The 18,972-nt window shown below is 43.6% G+C and overlaps 1 protein-coding gene across 4 annotated transcripts in view; it reads left to right on the top strand.

Annotated features, from left to right (window-relative positions):
* Window positions 1–1,866: 1,866 nt before the first annotated feature.
* The window catches only part of LOC112573473 (ergothioneine biosynthesis protein 1-like), a 60,128-nt gene continuing 43,022 nt past the window's right edge, over window positions 1,867–18,972 (top strand). Inside the window, exon 1 of one of the 4 annotated variants that reach the window (XM_025253878.1) lies at window positions 1,867–2,981. The gene's annotated coding sequence lies outside the window, so the exon portion shown is untranslated. Of the gene's footprint in view, window positions 2,982–8,370; window positions 8,849–16,919; window positions 17,332–17,444; window positions 17,597–18,972 lie in introns of those variants that run through there. The other 3 variants (XM_025253877.1, XM_025253880.1, XM_025253879.1) reach the window with 3 other exon arrangements.

Here is an 18,972-nt window from a genome sequence, read left to right on the forward strand (position 1 = left end):
TCAGCCCTTGTACTGTGGCATGTCAGGCCCTTGTGCTATCAGTGTTAGGCCCCTGTACTGTGGCATGTCAGGCCTTGTACTGCGACATGTCAGGCCCTTGTACTGTGGCATGTCAGGCCCTTGTGCTATCACGTGTTAGGCCCCTGTACTGTGGCATGTCAGGCCCTTGTACTGCGACATGTCAGGCCCTTGTACTGCGACATGTCAGGCCCTTGTACTGTGGCATGTCAGGCCCTTGTACTGTCACATGTTAGGCCCTTGTACTGTCACCAGTTAGGCCCTTGTACTATCACATGTTAGGCCCTTGTACTGTCACATGTTAGGCCCTTGTACTGTGGCATGTCATGCCCTTGTACTGCAACATGTCAGGCCCTTGTACTGTCACCAGTTAGGCCCTTGTACTATCACATGTTAGGCCCTTGTACTGTCACATGTTAGGCCCTTGTACTGTGGCATGTCAGGCCCTTGTACTGCGACATGTCAGGCCCTTGTGACAGACTAACACTGTGATCTCTGTGAAACTAGTTTGTGACCGTTATCTTGATGCTGTAACAAGACTTGTCATGAAACCATATTTCTATTTCTGTCTGCAAAAGCCAAGCCACTCCACCAAAGATTGACAGTTGAGCTTCTAAAACACCGAACTAACTAACTCTCAACTACCTTTTAGAATCAGAGCTTTACTGACTTATGAAGATTTCATGCAATGACAAGGCTGCAGACCGCATGTGTACTGATGGCGATAGCATGAATGGGCGAACTACGTGGACATACAATAATCTTATTGGCTTTGAGATCAAAGTTCATTATTACTATCAGTGTGTGTTGTTGTTGTTTTGTGAAGCACTTTGCGCCAGCCTTTGATGGTGGTGTCAAGTGCTTTATAAATCAACTTTTTTTGTCATGGAAGTTCCACTAGTGGAGTCCCAGAGGGTGGAGACGTAGTCAGTGGTTGAGTGTGAGTGGTGTAGAAGTTTTCTTGTGTGAAGGTCTAGGAAATGTTGAATTCTTGACAGCTGATAGACTTTGTTGGAGATGTTTTTGCTTGTGGCAGAGATGTGTTGGGAACACGATAAGTTATTGTCAATGGTGACACCATGAGTTTGTGGACCTGTACTTCCGTTATTGATTGAGCGCTGATTTGGATAGTTGGAAATGGGGTGGCTAGGTTTTGTCTTTTCTGTCTGGTTGTTAGAAGCATGACTTCAGTTTTCTGGGGGTTGAGTGACATGTGGTTTAATCAGTCCAAGCGTGAAGCTTGTCAGCGCTCAGCTGTAGGAAGGAAGCAAGTGGCTCAATCTGTTGGTGGTGTGCATGTATTGTGCTGTCGTCTGCAAACATTTCACATGATTGGGATATATGGAGAGCAGGAGAGGAAGATCATTTACGTATATGAAGAAAAGAAGGTCCTAATACTGAGCCTTGAGGAACAGCAAATTTGACTTCAAGAAATAAGACGTTTGGGTTGTAAGTACGTGTGTTGGACGGAGACTCGTAGTTAGGTATGAACTACACACTCGACTACTCCGCCATCCACGCCGACATAATCTTGTGCGCGATGCACTTCCACTAAATTGCCAATTAACACTTATTAACGACTGGAGCCCACAGCGCACTCCTCAATAAAAGACACAATGCAATTTAGTGAAAATAAGTACTTATTAATCATAGGAAAATGCCGAAACCTTAAAGTAAACAGAATATAATGAAAGAATGAGCATACGAATAAACCAATTCTCTGTCTAGGGTAATTACCTAGGTGTCCCGTTAACCTACCGCCTTACTACTAATCCAGATATCTAGTGAGTCATCAAACCGATCTTTAGCTATGCACACGTGACACGTCCTACACTACACTCGTCCACATACACATCCGCTCGCTCTACTCGTCGAGCATTCATACATCACTTCGTTTGACCAATATTGTCTTTGCCGTGAGGGATGGAATTGTCCCTGGTGGTGTCCTTGATTACTTCGGATGATTGTTTTTGCTACACGGAGCCCCTTCCCGCCTAATTTGTTGTTTGTGGTTTATGCCTTGCCAGCAACTACAGAGCTATCACGGCAACCTTCCCGCCTATGGCGGCGCAGAAGAGATGGTGGTCTGTTGACCGTTAGTTAACTTGCTTGTCTCTTGCACCGAGACGCAGAAGAAATGGTGGTCTTCCGAACTGGCCTCCCTTGTCTGGAACTTTCCACTGGGGTGTGAAACGTGCTTTACGAGGAACTGAGACGAGCGCTCACGCGTACCGTCCCTTTGACCAGCGTGAACTCGACCTTTTCTGTCACCAGCCGGCCTGTCGTTACCACGGTTACCAGCACCTGGCTTTGTGACCCGAGTCACGTGTCCCGCTGCACTGCCGAGTCGATCGAGGTTTTTGCAGGGATAGAGGTCACTCTCCTTGACACTCAGTTTTAAGAGCGGGCTGAACACCTCTTGGTCCCTGGGCCACGTCCCTTGTCTGGTACAAGGACGGACTGGAGACGACGACGCTTGTGATGAAGACGAGTTGCAAAGTCTTTTCTCGCCCTGATGCGTACACTTCAAGAGTTCGGTGGCGAAGCCCCGACTTAGGCTCCAACACAATATTACAAGGCTGGTTGGGGCCACACATGCACCTGAAAGGTCGGTCACTCTCACAAACACACTCATTGTCACAACTACGACCAGTCACGCATCACCGCTAGTGCGAGACACAGTCGGCCAGCCTCTGGGTTTCTCCCTGCCATGGACCTTACCGTGTCCGGACACCATTGTCCACGTGGTAGTTTTCCCCGACGCTACAACCGTTAGAGGTCAGCTAGCGGCCGTCTCTTCTCCCTACTGACAACGGCTGTGCCGCTCTCTGACCTTCCCTTTGACCGCGGGTGTGCTCAAGGTGGGGCAACGGGTGTGGCAACCACACACAGTGCTACTCCTACCACCCTTCGTGACATACTGACATTTACAACGACTCTGAGTTCGACTAATAAGAGAGGAGGTAAGGAGTTTGATGCTTCTGCTACTTAGATTATATAATTCTAGTTTTGTGATAAGCAGATTATCGTTACTAACGCTATTTAGCCATTGTTGCATCATTGATGTAAGTTCTGAGGTGTGTGTACGCACTAAGCAGAGACATTAGACCCTATGGACAGCCAACACGAGGCGCGCGCAGTGGGAAAGCGTTGACTCACCGCGTGTCCGCGGGGTGGAAGAGAAGGGGTAGTACAGGCAATATCCGGTCGCTTTGTTTTGTATCCGCGAGTATCTTTCAATCCTTTGCTATTGAAGAAATCCTCATAGTAAGTATGTTTTGATATATATTTATTAATATGTGAATGATAATGTAAAAAATCTACACACACACAGCGTTGTATCGTGGTATAGTTTGTAGTGAGTTTATCGCTTCTGAATTCAGACTAAGGCTCTAAAGAACTTGCCTTAAATTCCATTTAAATCCTTCTAGATTTTTGTAACAGTTGTTTTGAACACATTCACATCATGCACTGTATTATCAGGACGATAGTGTACTTGAAATGGGTGGCGAAGAAAATTGGATGTTCCTCTATCTATCCCTGATATTTATGTGTCTAATTCCCGTGAAATAAATATGCACACGACGACAAATCGTTTAGTGACTGTTTAGTTTAGATTCATACCTGGATAAAAATAGAGCTTAGAGTTAAAAAGTAGCTATTTTCTTCCATTATCTGTTTTGCCTTTTTTACTTAAATTTGTTGACAAAGTTTGTTTAATCATATAATCGGTTTGATCAGGTCTGCGTGGAGGTCTTGGAAGAGTCTTGTGGGACTTGAGGTCAGATGACAACATTTCAGACAATGTAAAGGAAATAATCCCTAATGTTGGTGGTAAGTATACAGGCTGAAAAATTTTGCACTGTTTTGAGTACATTATTGACAATGTATAGAAAATACCAGCAGTGTGAAGCAAATACTGAGTGTATGCAGAAGCAATTTTTCTTCTTATGTGTAGTAATAGTGGGTTTTCCTGTAGACAATGATATGATGTGAAAGGTATTGATCCTACATTCAGTTATTTTAAGTTCGACTTTATTTTTGTTTTTTAAATGCACTTTTCATATACAGTGTATTAATAATGTGGTACCAGTAAACTCTTAAATTATTTCAAATGAGATAACATTGTATATCTCTACTTTTTCAGGACCTGCACTACTTCATGATTTACAGTTTCTTAGCCTGTGTATAGTGAAGAAGAGCAGGTTCAAAACTGCTGCAAAAGAAAAAGTATATTCAAATTTTCACAAGGAATTTTTAATTGATTGTAAAGATATTGAAAGGCATATCCCATCTCTGCATCAATATGGATCTGCCTAATGATATTTGACACGGTGGTAAATGAAAACTGCAACTTGGCTAATACTCAGTCTGCAACTGATTTAAGCGAGGTGGCTGATGAGGAAATAGAGACTGTAGAGTATATTGGAGGCTATGTGCTATGTAATGTTAAGAAATGAGCAATTAAATTCTTATAATAAGAAAGGTGATTGTTTTTCATGTTTAAAAGAACTCACACATGAACCTAACACCAGAACAAAATATTCTGAGCCTGCTGTGAAATCAATGACACATTCTGGATAGAGGGGGACTTACAGAATTAAAACCCATGTGATTCAAATTTTTCTGAAGTTCAAGTCTATATTTAGACAAAACTTTGATGGCCAGGTGGATTTTTTTCCTTTTCACCAGGCCTTTTCATATTGCCTACTTTGCTGTGAAAAGAAAATGTCATTAGCAAACATATTTAGTAAAATGGAAATTAAAATATCTTTACAATCAATTAAATCCATAAGAATTTAAATTGTCTTCACAAAATTTATACATACTGAGTTGACATATATATATATATAATTTATGTCCTTGTATTTTGATTAATTTTGTATCATCTCCTTTATTTACATTTGTGCAAAATTAATATTGATCATGATGTTATAGTGTTAAAACCACCCTCCCAACTTCAGGTTGATGCTATTTTCTGCTTTAAGAGAGACATTATCCTTAATGCGTCAATGTCATGGTTGTAAAAGTAAAGCACATTCAAAAGTTTAGGTTTATGTCGAAAATGATTATTATCATACATGTAATACATTTGCATAAAAGTTAAGTGGACTTTATGGCAAGCCGAAATATCCGAAAAGAGTTGAAATCTTAAACATCATATAAGTAGAGGAGCTTTACTTAATATATATATACACGCGTAATAAAAATTGATGTTAAATATTGATTCCATGGCTTTTAATCACTTTGGCACTGACATTCATGCACACTCAATTCAATAAAGATAACTGCCTAAGTAATTGTATTTTTTTATTGTTCAGCTGTATTTCAGCCAAGATCAGAAACAAGGCAAAACAAGAGACAGGAGTCTGTTATAAAGGAACATAGTACCTCATTATTATCCACTAATTGATACAATTGGTGAAGTAACATAATTTTTATGTAACATGCAGTGCACAATCAGAACTTTATATTGCGAATTAATAGATGTGTCAAGAGTAAAACTACTTCAGTCAATGGTCTTAAAATGTAAACAAAGGTAATAAACCTCTTATTATTGAAGCAACAATTAGGTCTACTCTTATCATCAATGCTTTAGCTTAGCTACTGCAGATATTTTTAACCAGTTGACATGAAATATGTGAGTATCTTACCATGCGAGGATGTAAAGTCATCAAGAGGTATAATGCAGAATGTTGAAGCTAGAAGCATTAAGAACATTAAAATAGCAGACATAATGTCAGCAGTTTCACATAAAACACATTTATTAATCATGCATTACTCTTGACAGTGACCATGTTGTATCATAGTAATGAATAGTTAATGCTTACTGATGGCTTCCTAGCTTATGGCTTAGGTGTTTCAATGGTCTTTTTTGGCATTAACTCTGTGGGTTGACTTACTGGGATAAGGTGATGGCGACTGCCTTTACCTGAAAGTTAACAAATAGGTAGAAATCTACAGGCAGATAAAAAGTAGCAAATTATTTCAAATCAATTAATGTAAGGCAGAAAGGCTGCTGGAACCACATGGGCCCAACTGAGGGGGGGCTGCCCAAAACCGGGTCCGCTGGCGAGGTGTTGTTGCGGCCCTATGCTCCTCGAGGAGTAGCAAGGAATGATGATGATGAATGTAAGGCAGACAGACCTGTATCTGATCTTTTGACCAGTTGTCATAATAAGCTAATTATCTTGTGTACAGAATTAGCTCACTGGTTTTTGCTTCCCTTTACCTACCCCATTTGAGTAAAGTTAGGCCAAGTGAGCCAAATATAAAAGTCATGAAGTTAACACTAATTTGCTGATTTAATCCAGCCCCAGCAAAGAGTTATCTGAGCTTATGAAGAAGGAACACTAAGTGTTCTGATTTAATTTTAAATGATTTATTGCTAAATAGGGTTGAATTTAAGTAATCCTATTCATATTAATGTTAGTATATACAAAAATGCAATCATTTGATTTACTTCTCAATTTTTGTTTTACCTTGAGTTGGTTATATTATAACAAATTAAATATTATAATAGGTTATTTATTCTCTTCACACATACACACTCTCTCTCTATTGCGAACTGTATCAGCACTCAGCAGTTTCAAAACAGCAGTGTTAAACATTGCTTATACTAGGTGATTAATATTTCGATTATTTTTACAACTTTAAATCTTTTGATCTGGCACAGCAATACTTAGAAGCACTGGAAAGTCGAATTATTATAAAATATAAAAGGCTATATTTATCTCACAAGGTGACTTACCTAAACTATAAAAATATAATGTCTGGATAAGTGGTCACTCTTTCGATGTTGAAGCTAGAATCACAACGATTCACAGCTCTCACAAGAGTTTTTTCCAGTCTTTATTATCTAGTCTTCTTATGCGGAAAAATGATAAACTTTTGTGTCGACCTTTGCAAGCAGGGCATCCTGAAATCGTCACAGTTCTTGCCTGGCATCTCAAAATAATAACGACAGTAGCAACACACTGTGAAAAACGAGGCCGGAAAAGGTGAATACACCCGTGGTCCAGCGCATGCGCGTCGCCCGAGATCTGTTCCCGCGCCTGAGTTGGCTGTCCAGAGCTTTAACGTCTCTGGTGTACGTTAGAGAGGTGGTGACGGCGGTGTGTGTACGTTAGAGAGGTGGTGACGGCGGTGTGTGTACGTTAGACAGAGAGATGGTGACGGCGGTGTGTGTACGTTAGACAGAGAGATGGTGACGGCGGTGTGTGTACGTTAGAGAGATGGTGACGGCGGTGTGTGTACGTTAGAGAGAGATGGTGACGGCGGTGTGTGTACGTTAGACAGAGAGATGGTGACGGCGGTGTGTGTACGTTAGAGAGATGGTGACGGCGGTGTGTGTACGTTAGACAGAGAGGTGGTGACGGCGGTATGTGTACGTTAGAGAGGTGGTGACGGTGGTGTGTGTACGTTAGAGAGATGGTGACGGCGGTGTGTGTACGTTAGACAGAGAGATGGTGACGGCGGTGTGTGTACGTTAGAGAGGTGGTGACGGCGGTATGTGTACGTTAGAGAGGTGGTGACGGTGGTGTGTGTACGTTAGAGAGGTGGTGACGGTGGTGTGTGTACGTTAGAGAGGATGGTGACGGTGGTGTGTGTACGTTAGAGAGATGGTGACGGTGGTGTGTGTACGTTAGAGAGGTGGTGACGGCGGTGTGTGTACGTTAGAGAGGTGGTGACGGTGGTGTGTGTACGTTAGAGAGATGGTGACGCGGTGTGTGTACGTTAGAGAGAGATGGTGACGGCGGTGTGTGTACGTTAGAGAGATGGTGACGGCGGTGTGTGTACGTTAGAGAGATGGTGACGGCGGTGTGTGTACGTTAGAGAGGTGGTGACGGTGGTGTGTGTACGTTAGAGAGATGGTGACGGCGGTGTGTGTACGTTAGACAGAGAGATGGTGACGGCGGTGTGTGTACGTTAGAGAGATGGTGACGGCGGTGTGTGTACGTTAGAGAGATGGTGACGGCGGTGTGTGTACGTTAGAGAGTGGTGACGGCGGTGTGTGACGTTAGAGAGATGGTGACGGCGGTGTGTGTACGTTAGAGAGATGGTGACGGCGGTGTGTGTACGTTAGACAGAGAGTGGTGACGGCGGTGTGTGTACGTTAGAGAGATGGTGACGGCGGTGTGTGTACGTTAGAGAGATGGTGACGGCGTGTGTGTACGTTAGACAGAGAGATGGTGACGGCGGTGTGTGTACGTTAGAGAGATGGTGACGGCGGTGTGTGTACGTTAGACAGAGAGGTGGTGACGGCGGTGTGTGTACGTTAGACAGAGAGATGGTGACGGCGGTGTGTGTACGTTAGAGAGGTGGTGACGGCGGTGTGTGTACGTTAGAGAGGTGGTGACGGTGGTGTGTGTACGTTAGAGAGGTGGTGACGGTGGTGTGTGTACGTTAGAGAGGTGTGACGCGGTGTGTGTACGTTAGTCAGAGAGATGGTGACAGCGGTGTGTGTACGCTAGAGAGATGGTGACGGCGGTGTGTGTACGTTAGACAGAGAGATAGTGACAGCGGTGTGTGTACGTTAGTGTGTGGCTGCACGCGGGCAGCACGCGGTGGGTCCGTAGGCTCAGTGAATGGAGAGGAAACTTCCACTGAATCGGTGAAGAAGCCGATCAACCAATCAGCGTACGTGTTGCTTAAGTCGAGCACAAGTGGTGCGCGCGCATACACTGACGTAACGTGAGGTCGTCTGCTTGATAAGGAGTCCGCCGCCTACGAGAAAGGGAGAACGGAGGAACCTTATCGGTGATTGAGGTTGTGTTTACCTGGTAAAGTTCAGGCCGCTTGTGTGTTTCGCTGTAAAGACGGTAAAAAGGTAAGTTATTTTGGTACACAGTGTGATGAGGCAACATTTCGTGAACAGCTTCCATCTTTCTATGGCTCTGTGGACTGACAAGGGTCAGAGCATTACTCCAGTGCTCTCTCTCTCTGTTTATATAAAGAACTAAAGTAATGTTGAACAAATCCACGTGGAATACGACGATATGATTGACTAATAACATCAAGGTATTATTTCGTCTGAACTCAGGACGCTCACGTGATCAGGATCCCCATACCATAGTGACACACACGTGTGTAGTGGGCTTCCTTTGATTGAAATGTGTCCTGGATCTGTTTGAATGTTTTGTTGTCAATCGTTATGTTATCATGATTGGTGGGGGAAGGCCTCAGACACGGTTAAAAAGGCGAAGGTCGTTAGGTGAAGGTGTGCGGTGTCAAGACCCCACTTTTCTCGGAGTCAGCTTTGTGTGTGTGGGAGGGTAATGCCCATCTCACTTCCATCCTGCCTACTTTACCTTTTCTCCTATTCTCTATGGAGTAAGGTACCTATTCCCGACAGCTGGGTCGTCGGGGGGTAAGTTCACTGCGTCAGACGGGTATCGAACTTGTGCCCCTTCGGGTTCTGATGCCTGTGTTCTAACCCTCAGCTAACCACTTCCCCAAGGACGGGTAGGAAGAATCCAGGAAGACGGGAATCCCCAGGAAGATTCCTCTCTTCGACAAGGCCATGGTCTTATTGACAATATATTTAACCACAACCATATTATTTCAAACAAAAGGAGATCTATACAGGGACATAAAGATATTTTTTTGTGTACATCTGTTACGAATTTGTGAACAATTTCATCGTCGGCATTTTAAATGATATTCTGGGTGGCGACAAACTGGGAGATTCCACTGACATATACAATACTGGGTGCAGAGCTTAGAGATCAGACTGCAAGCATATGCTACAGAGCTACTTGTGATGATGATGATGATGATGATGATGATGATGATGATGATGATGATGATGATGATGATGAAGTTTTGTAACGCGCTAGTATCCGCATCACAAAGATGCGCTCAATGCGCGGTGATCCCAGCAGCCACCAAACTGCAGGTCAAATGAAAACTTCAAATAAGTTTAAACAAGTGAGTCTTGAGATTTTTCTTGAAAGATGCAATACTATCAGACTCCTTGGTCGAGAGGGGAAGCGAGTTCCACAGAGGCGGGGCTACATTGGAGAAGGATCTGAAACCCGCAGTCTTCTTGTTGGCATTCCCTGACTGAACACTCGGTCGTTCAAGTCTGAAGTGTGCTGCTGAACGAAGGTTCCGCTGGGGTTGGTAACAGCGAATGAGTTCTTGCAGATAGACAGGCGCAAGGTCGTGAAGACAGCCATATGTGAAGGTTAACAATTTATGCTCAATTCGCTTCTCCACAGGAAGCCAATGTAGGTCACGAAGTACAGGAGTAATATGGTCAGTTGGTTTCTTTCCTGCAACTATCCTCGCAGCCGTATTTTGCACTCGCTGAAGCCTCGACAACTCGCTCTTTGAAATCCCCAGAGGCAGCTGTTGGCATAGTCTAATTTAGAACCGATGAGGGACACAGCAACTGCATTTGCAGTCTTCTTATTAAAACTTATTTTGACAGCATCTAGACAAATCAGATATCACTCTAGCACACACTAGGTTTAATTACATACTTCTAGAGGTAGAGAGAGAGAGAACAAGTGAAAAACAAAGATGTATAGAATGCAGGAAAACAAGAAGCTTGTTTCTAGAGGTCAGGGAATTATAAACAGGTCATAGCACGTGATGTAAACAACAGGCAACCTTAAAGAGTGCAAGGAAAGAAAGAAAAGTGTAAGGCCATCAAGTCAAATTTTTACACGAACCCTCAGTGCAGAATTCAGACTAACTTATACTGGAAACAGAAAAGATTATAAAGATAAAAAGTACAAAATTAATGTTGTAAAGACTTTAGGGAACTTCATTAGTGACGGTCACAACACACAGGCACTTTAATGTCATAAACACATGGACACGTGTACCTTTTTCACACAAGCAGTCTGCCACAGGAAGGCGTGTTTGGACTTCATTAAATGCAACGAAAATAACTTTCTCAAAACAAATTTCAATAGCATCACATTCACCGTTTTTCACAACTTTTGTCACTGTATAAAAACTCATAAAAAATTAAAGGTACAGTTCAGTTTTGTCCTTAGTCCACTCTTCTCTCGACACCTTACTTAGATAAAATAAGAAAGTTGTCTTTCAAACGTGGACACCCTGACCGTATTGCAGACCTCATCGGTGGAGAGTCGATGAATACACATAATATATGTTATAATCCACCAGCTACCTCCAGAGGCAATCACACAGAAGGAGCTACCTCCAGAGGCAATCACACAGGAGGAGCTACCTCCAGAGGCAATCACACAGGAGGAGCTACCTCCAGAGGCAATCACACAGGAGGAGCTACCTCCAGAGGCAATCACACAGGAGGAGCTACCTCCAGAGGCAATCACACAGGCGCTACCTCTAGGGCGGAAGACTTAGTTCAAGTACTCCTTCACAAAGTATGGTGTCACGAAAGAGTGGCGATAGGGCTGTAATGTGTGCTGGCCCGTCTGTTCTGTTCACAAGACAAGCGGGCACGTAAGCAAACTGACAGGCTAAAGGTGGACTAGAGCCCCAGGGCTCATACCAACTTAGAGGTGCGTGCTTACATCCCCTAGAAATAAAAGGCCGTTCGCGTCACGACGGTCACTAAGTCAGGGGCGCCAGTGACGTAACAGACAAGCCTTAGAGAAACATGCGTACTGTGCTTACGTTTAGAGAAGGGGACAACGCGAACATAATAGACAAGTAGGCATCGGATTACGTGACGTATTACGAGAAGGCTGGGAACTACGTCATACACCATTTGTGGTGTGTCATTGGTTGTTGTGGTATGTCATGTGGTTTGACTAGCCAATCGAATGCATGAATGCCACGTGCCAGATGTTTCGATATTCAGTTTGCAAGCAAACTCGAGGCTTTTCACTAGAGACTCCTGGGGAGGAAACACCGAAGTGAGTTTGCAGCTCAAGACTTCGCTACCTCGTGGTCGGCTGTTGCGACTCAGACAGAAAACTAATTGGGGGAATAGGGACGCAGACCAAGGAAGTGATCAAAGCCCGCTCAGACGAACTTGAGCGTAATAGAAGAGTGACTTTTGTCCCTGCGATTCTCGACTAACTCCTGGCAGTGCAGTGGGAAAGTCGCTCTGGTCACAAGAGTCGGCGCTGAGTTCTACGCGAAGAAAATTCAGGCCACTACCGAAGTGTACGGGGACGGTTCATGCGAGAATCCGTCCCACCCTTCAGTCACGACCACGTCACACACTGACGTCACCGCCTCACACACGGTGTTCACGCGCATTCGAACAACACAAAACACAACGATCTGTCCGTGGGCTTCTCGTCATTTTTACTATAATATTCCGCTGTTACTTATCCTCTCTCTTGGTGGATAGTTGGCAACAGGTCGTATACATACAGAAGGCAAAATAAAGATTAACACGTAGACTACAGATACACCAGCTTTCCTCCACTGCCTCAAATATACATGAAAATCACCACTCCCTCTCACTCGTCAAAACCCTCCAAAGTACATTTCTAACTGGTCAGTCCTGTACCAAGAAACGGAGCGCCGCTCTGGAACTCGGTCCAGAATATAAAAGGTCTTCCAGGTAATTTATAGAAAATATAAAATCACTTACTGTTACTTTTCGCCAATGTCACTTCAACGAACTTAAAAAGGTCAGACGTATCTCTGCGTCAGGAACGCTCCCACTCAGTCCACGACGAGCGTACAGGAAACACACTAAGGCACATATTCCACCAGGATCTCTGTAGCTGGCACACACAATGCTACACAATGCTACACAATGCTACACCATAATACACAATGCTACACCATAATATACACTCCAAACTGCTATTGCCAACGCTGGGGTCGCGGAACAACACTTCAGGACGTCGACGGACTGAACTTGTGAACTTGGCTAGGCAAGCAACTTACTTCAATTATTCCCGGTCTCTGTAACTACACGTACAGCAAGACCTTCCGTCTCGGCGGTTTCGTTGGGAATCCTCACTCCCAGTGGGTTCCTCAGAAGTTCCTGTAACTCGGTTACTAATTAGTCTACAGAATTTTTAACTTATACTATTATATATTGTGCCATAAAGTCAAGTGAAAATAGATTTTCTTTTAGAAAATTAAGTCATCTTTATAAATAATTTAGAAGTACGCTGCTTTAGATTACTAAAATTTAAAACTTCAACAAATGTTAAATTTATTACCTTGGCTAGGCAAGCAACTTAGTTCACTTATTCCCGGTCCCTGTAACCACTCGTCATTACTTTTTTGTGGTGGCACGGGGATTTCACTTTAGGCGGGCACGGCCACACGCTCAGACACACTCGCCAACCCCGTGACCAAGGGAAATAACACACTTCCCTGACACCTTCTCCATCGTAAATGTCGCGGAGCCGGACAACAGAAGACCACAGTCATCGAACACTATTTCATCTGCCGCGTGTCGAGAGAATCCACCACACAGCAAGAAACCATTGTGCGAAAACACAAGTGACAGTTATGTGTGTCCATCAGAGGTTAACACATCACACAGCGAGTGACAGGTGTGTGTGTCTAGCAGAGACTAACAGTGTGACAGGTGTGTGTGTCTAGCAGAGACTAACAGTGTGACAGGTGTGTGTGTCCAGCAGAGACTAACACAGTGACAGGTGTGTGTGTCTAGCAGAGACTAACACAGTGACAGGTGTGTGTGTCTAGCAGAGACTAACACAGTGACAGGTGTGTGTGTCTAGCAGAGACTAACACAGTGACAGGTGTGTGTGTCTAGCAGAGACTAACACAGTGACAGGTGTGTGTGTCTAGCAGAGACTAACACAGTGACAGGTGTGTGTGTCTAGCAGAGACTAACACAGTGACAGGTGTGTGTGTCTAGCAGAGACTAACACAGTGACAGGTGTGTGTGTCTAGCAGAGACTAACACGTGACAGGTGTGTGTGTCTAGCAGAGACTAACACAGTGACAGGTGTGTGTGTCCAGCAGAGACTAACACAGTGACAGGTGTGTGTGTCCAGCAGAGACTAACACAGTGACAGGTGTGTGTGTCTAGCAGAGACTAACAGTGTGACAGGTGTGTGTGTCCAGCAGACTAACACAGTGACAGGTGTGTGTGTCTAGCAGAGACTAACACAGTGACAGGTGTGTGTGTCTAGCAGAGACTAACACAGTGACAGGTGTGTGTGTCTAGCAGAGACTAACAGTGTGACAGGTGTGTGTGTCCAGCAGAGACTAACACAGTGACAGGTGTGTGTGTCTAGCAGAGACTAACAGACAGGTGTGTGTGTCCAGCAGAGACTAACACAGTGACAGGTGTGTGTGTCCAGCAGAGACTAACAGTGTGACAGGTGTGTGTGTCCAGCAGAGACTAACAGTGTGACAGGTGTGTGTGTCCAGCAGAGACTAACACAGTGACAGGTGTGTGTGTCCAGCAGAGACTAACAGTGTGACAGGTGTGTGTGTCCAGCAGACTAACACAGTGACAGGTGTGTGTGTCCAGCAGAGACTAACACAGTGACAGGTGTGTGTGTCCAGCAGACTAACACAGTGACAGGTGTGTGTGTCTAGCAGAGACTAACACAGTGACAGGTGTGTGTGTCTAGCAGAGACTAACACAGTGACAGGTGTGTGTGTCTAGCAGAGACTAACACAGTGACAGGTGTGTGTGTCTAGCAGAGACTAACACAGTGACAGGTGTGTGTGTCTAGCAGAGACTAACAGTGTGACAGGTGTGTGTGTCTAGCAGAGACTAACACAGTGACAGGTGTGTGTGTCTAGCAGAGACTAACACAGTGACAGGTGTGTGTGTCCAGCAGACTAACACAGTGACAGGTGTGTGTGTCCAGCAGACTAACACAGTGACAGGTGTGTGTGTCTAGCAGACTAACACATCACACGGTGAAAGCTTGGGTGAAGCTAAGTGGCATGTGTATGAGAAGTGTGCGGAGTGAGTGTGTAGAGGTGTGGGTGTGGTAGTTAAGAGTAGACTGACTCACTAGATATCTGGATTAGGGTTAAGGAGCATAGTTAGTGCTAACGGGACACCCTAGATAACTAGCCAAGATAGGGAACGAGATCATTGGCAAACTTGCCTGTTCTTTTGTATTTCCTTTATCATTTAGTAATTTGTATAATCCTCTCGATGATTAATAACTTTCTTTAATATACTAATATGCCTTGAGTTGTTTATTGGGGTGATGCATGCTGGGGGCTCGAGCTAATTAAAAGTGTAAATAAGCAATTTAGTATAGGTGCATGCGGTCACTGTCCACATGAGTGGTGGAGGTATCGAGAGTGGGATAGGCCGGGGCGACGGAAATCATAACCTCTACCATCTCCACGTGCTCCTACCCCAGAGTTCACGACATATGGTTATGGCCGTAAACTGTACTAACTATGCATACGTATCTTGGTATCTGTAGTAACTATGTATCTGTCTGATCGTCTGTTTCTTATACTCTAAATGACTTGTTAGGAGTAACCTATCCTTAACCTTAACCCTGCCATGCTAGGGTTAACATGTCCCTAACCTTAACCCTGATATGGCTAGTATAACAAATGGCATGGTTGGAATGCTTAAGTAGCCTAGAACTTTTTATTACACCAGCCTGTCTAGCCTGTCATTTTTTGTTAGGTAAGTGCTGGAAGCACTAACAGCCTGTCATTATTTGTTAGGTAAGTGCTAGAAGCACTAACAGCCTGTCATTATTTGTTAGGTAAGTGCTAGAAGCACTAACAGCCTGTCTAGCCTGTCATTATTTGTTAGGTAAGTGCTGGAAGCACTAACAGCCTGTCATTATTTGTTAGGTAAGTGCTAGAAGCACTAACAGCCTGTCTAGCCTGTCATTATTTGTTAGGTAAGTGCTGGAAGCACTAACAGCCTGTCATTATTTGTTAGGTAAGTGCTAGAAGCACTAACAGCCTGTCTAGCCTGTCATTATTTGTTAGGGCAGTACTAAACGCACTAACAGCCTGTCATTATTTGTTAGGTAAGTGTTAGAAGCACTAACAGCCTGTCATTATTTGTTAGGTAAGTGCTAGAAGCACTAACAGCCTGTCTAGCCTGTCATTATTTGTTAGGTAAGTGCTAGAAGCACTAACAGCCTGTCTAGCCTGTCATTATTTGTTTCGAAGGCATTACAAATTGTTCTGAATATTCCGTGAGTGGTAGGTTGTCTGTATAGTTGAATAATTGATGTGTAAATGTTAACGAACTCACTGGATGTAGGAGGTGGTATATCATGATGAAGGAGATTATCTCAATATCGACTTGTGAAATCACCCCCCTGGTGGTTTTAAAAGTTTTTTGTTCTTTTTCTTATGCGCCTGTGATTTGAGGAGGGTCGGCTACCTTCTCAGTGCTTCAGAAGAATCCGAATCACTAGAATATTTTTAATAAATAATAATGAGGATTATATTGTTCCTTTCCTAAAAATTTTGCTCAAAGCGCTTTACATGAAGGATATGTAGTTTAGATCATAAACAACCATGCACCCATATCAGCACATAACAAATACATTCACTCCTGCTACAGACGCTACTCATGCACAAAGTAACTACAGACACATGCCATGCACGCGCAGGGTCAGGACAGGGTCACATCAAGTCGTTCTGAAAAGCTGTACGTGTCTTTTGTTTGGACTTATGAGTTCAGATGTTTTTAGAATCATAACCACTAGCCTGTATAGCACACCTTCTTCAGGCTGTGGATGAGACACTCTCTCTGCAGCTAGATGAGAAAGCGATAAACAAACAAACAAACAAACAAACAAACAAACAAAGCGGTAAACACGCTGATTTTTTTAACCAACAGCTAGATTATTTCCTTGCAATATTTAGTTATCGTCTACTAATAAGTTGTTTCATTGGTTATTTCTGATATTTATTGTTGGGCAAAGAAACGTGCGCAAAATTTGTTTGCCATTCCCTTGTAAGTGGGGCAAGACTATTTTACTTCCTTTGATTGTCAAAGGGATGCCTGGTGAGTGGCCTACCTGTCTTGTCACTGGGTACATCCAAATATACATCATCTGTTTCATCCGGCAAGATGCTCTGTTGTCCGTAGTAGTAACATCTGTTCAATGTGGCGTCTGAACTGAGAGAGCGGGGGTTCAATACCCGAATAGTGCAGCAAACTTCCCCCAGTCGACCCAGCTGGCGGTAACGGGTACCTGATCCTATACAGTGTGGTGGAAGGTAAGACAAGCGAGGGAGAGGAGATGGGCACCACCCTCTAAGGAAAGTGAGGTCTCTAACACCTCAGCTCCCAACGACCTAAAAGGTTAGGAGATGACCTTTACCTGACCTCCTTCTTTTAGCCTCATGCATATGTTCAATAGCTAGTTGGTCAAAGTTTGACCAGAGACGCCTGTTGATGATTAGCTGTGCTGGGTGGTGAGTATAGTGCATAGCAGCAAGCTCGCCTTGTCCCCACTACCCTGACTGTAGTCTGTAGAGAGGACAAAGCAGGCTGGCTATAGTGGGGGGATCAACAGAAAAAAAATCGTTACGAAAGGGGTGTGACCCTGACCTCGCTCCCCAGCTGACCTCATAACCTGGCTAAACTGAACTTGTGCCTCTGGTTTGAATGCTTCGTACTTCTACGATACCCATGGTCTCTGCGCCCCTCACACCCTATTGCTGTCTTCAGTTTTAAAAGGTACCCGTTGTTTGCTTACGTCTGTCGTGTTTAAACAACAATGACTGTAAATAGAACGGCAAGTTCACTAGCCAGTTGGGATCACATATACAAAGACAGTTTTAGATCGCAACAACTTTGGAGGCCTGACATTAGCAGATTTTCGGGAAAAAAGATATTAGATGTATGATACCCAGCTTGTTATTTGTACTACAGACAGGTGTATGATACCCAGCTTGTTATTTGTACCACAGACAGGTGTATGATACCCAGCTTGTGATTTGTGCTACAGACAGGTGTATGATACCCAGCTTGTGATTTGTATTACAGACAGGTGTATGATACCCAGCTTGTGATTTGTGCTACAGACAGATGTATGACACCCAGCTTGTTATTTGTGCTACAGACAGGTGTATGATACCCAGCTTGTTATTTGTATTACAGACAGATGTATGATACCCAGCTTGTTATTTGTGCTACAGACAGGTGTATGATACCCAGCTTGTTATTTGTGCTACAGACAGATGTATGATACCTAATCTTGAGATTTGTATTACAGACAGGTGTATTATACCCAGTGTGCTATTTGTACTACAGACAGGTGTATGATACCCAGCTTGTTATTTGTGCTACAGACAGATGTATGATACCTAATCTTGAGATTTGTATTACAGACAGGTGTATGATACCTAATCTTGAGATTTGTATTACAGACGCTGTCTTTGACTTTGACGCCCCAAATCATAAAAAAAACAGGCAAAGTACCACAGTCATATATAAAAAGGAAATATAGATTTAAATTCAAAATTTTTCATTTTTTTATTACATTTTTGCAAAACAATAGCTTCCTTGATGACAACCGGCAAGTTAAAATTCTTTACATTACAACAAAATCTTTTTGTAAATTTTGGTAACTCATGGGTAGTGCAAATGTTATGTATGCTTGTTTTTCCTTGGGCAGTCCGGTGGTGCAACTGTTAGCGCCTGTCATCAATAACATTAAGGGTTGGCTATCCTGGGTTCAGCTCTCGTCTCAGGCATGCTATTCTTTCTCTGCATATGACATCTGTTTATATGGTCGGCTGCCTTGCCGTGATAGAGCCTTAGTTGCTGGCTCCACATGAAACACCAATCTCCCCCACCACTACCACCACTCCATCACCATCACTACCTCCTTTGACCAAAGGCCTGTTAGAGATGATTCAGATTTGTTATTTGAATAAAAACCATGACAGCATCAGCAAGATGTTGCTTGCTAATTTTGACCAGACCATGTGATACAACACTTGTGTACCTGCATGCAAGAATAAGAGACTGAGCCTGTCCTTTGTTGCTTGGGCTGTGCGACTTATGAATGTTACTGAGACCCAGTGAAGATTGATCATATATGAGTCTCA

The sequence above is a fragment of the Pomacea canaliculata genome, linkage group LG10, assembly GCF_003073045.1.
Source record: "Pomacea canaliculata isolate SZHN2017 linkage group LG10, ASM307304v1, whole genome shotgun sequence".
In the NCBI taxonomy this organism is placed as follows: Eukaryota; Metazoa; Mollusca; class Gastropoda; order Architaenioglossa; family Ampullariidae; genus Pomacea; species Pomacea canaliculata.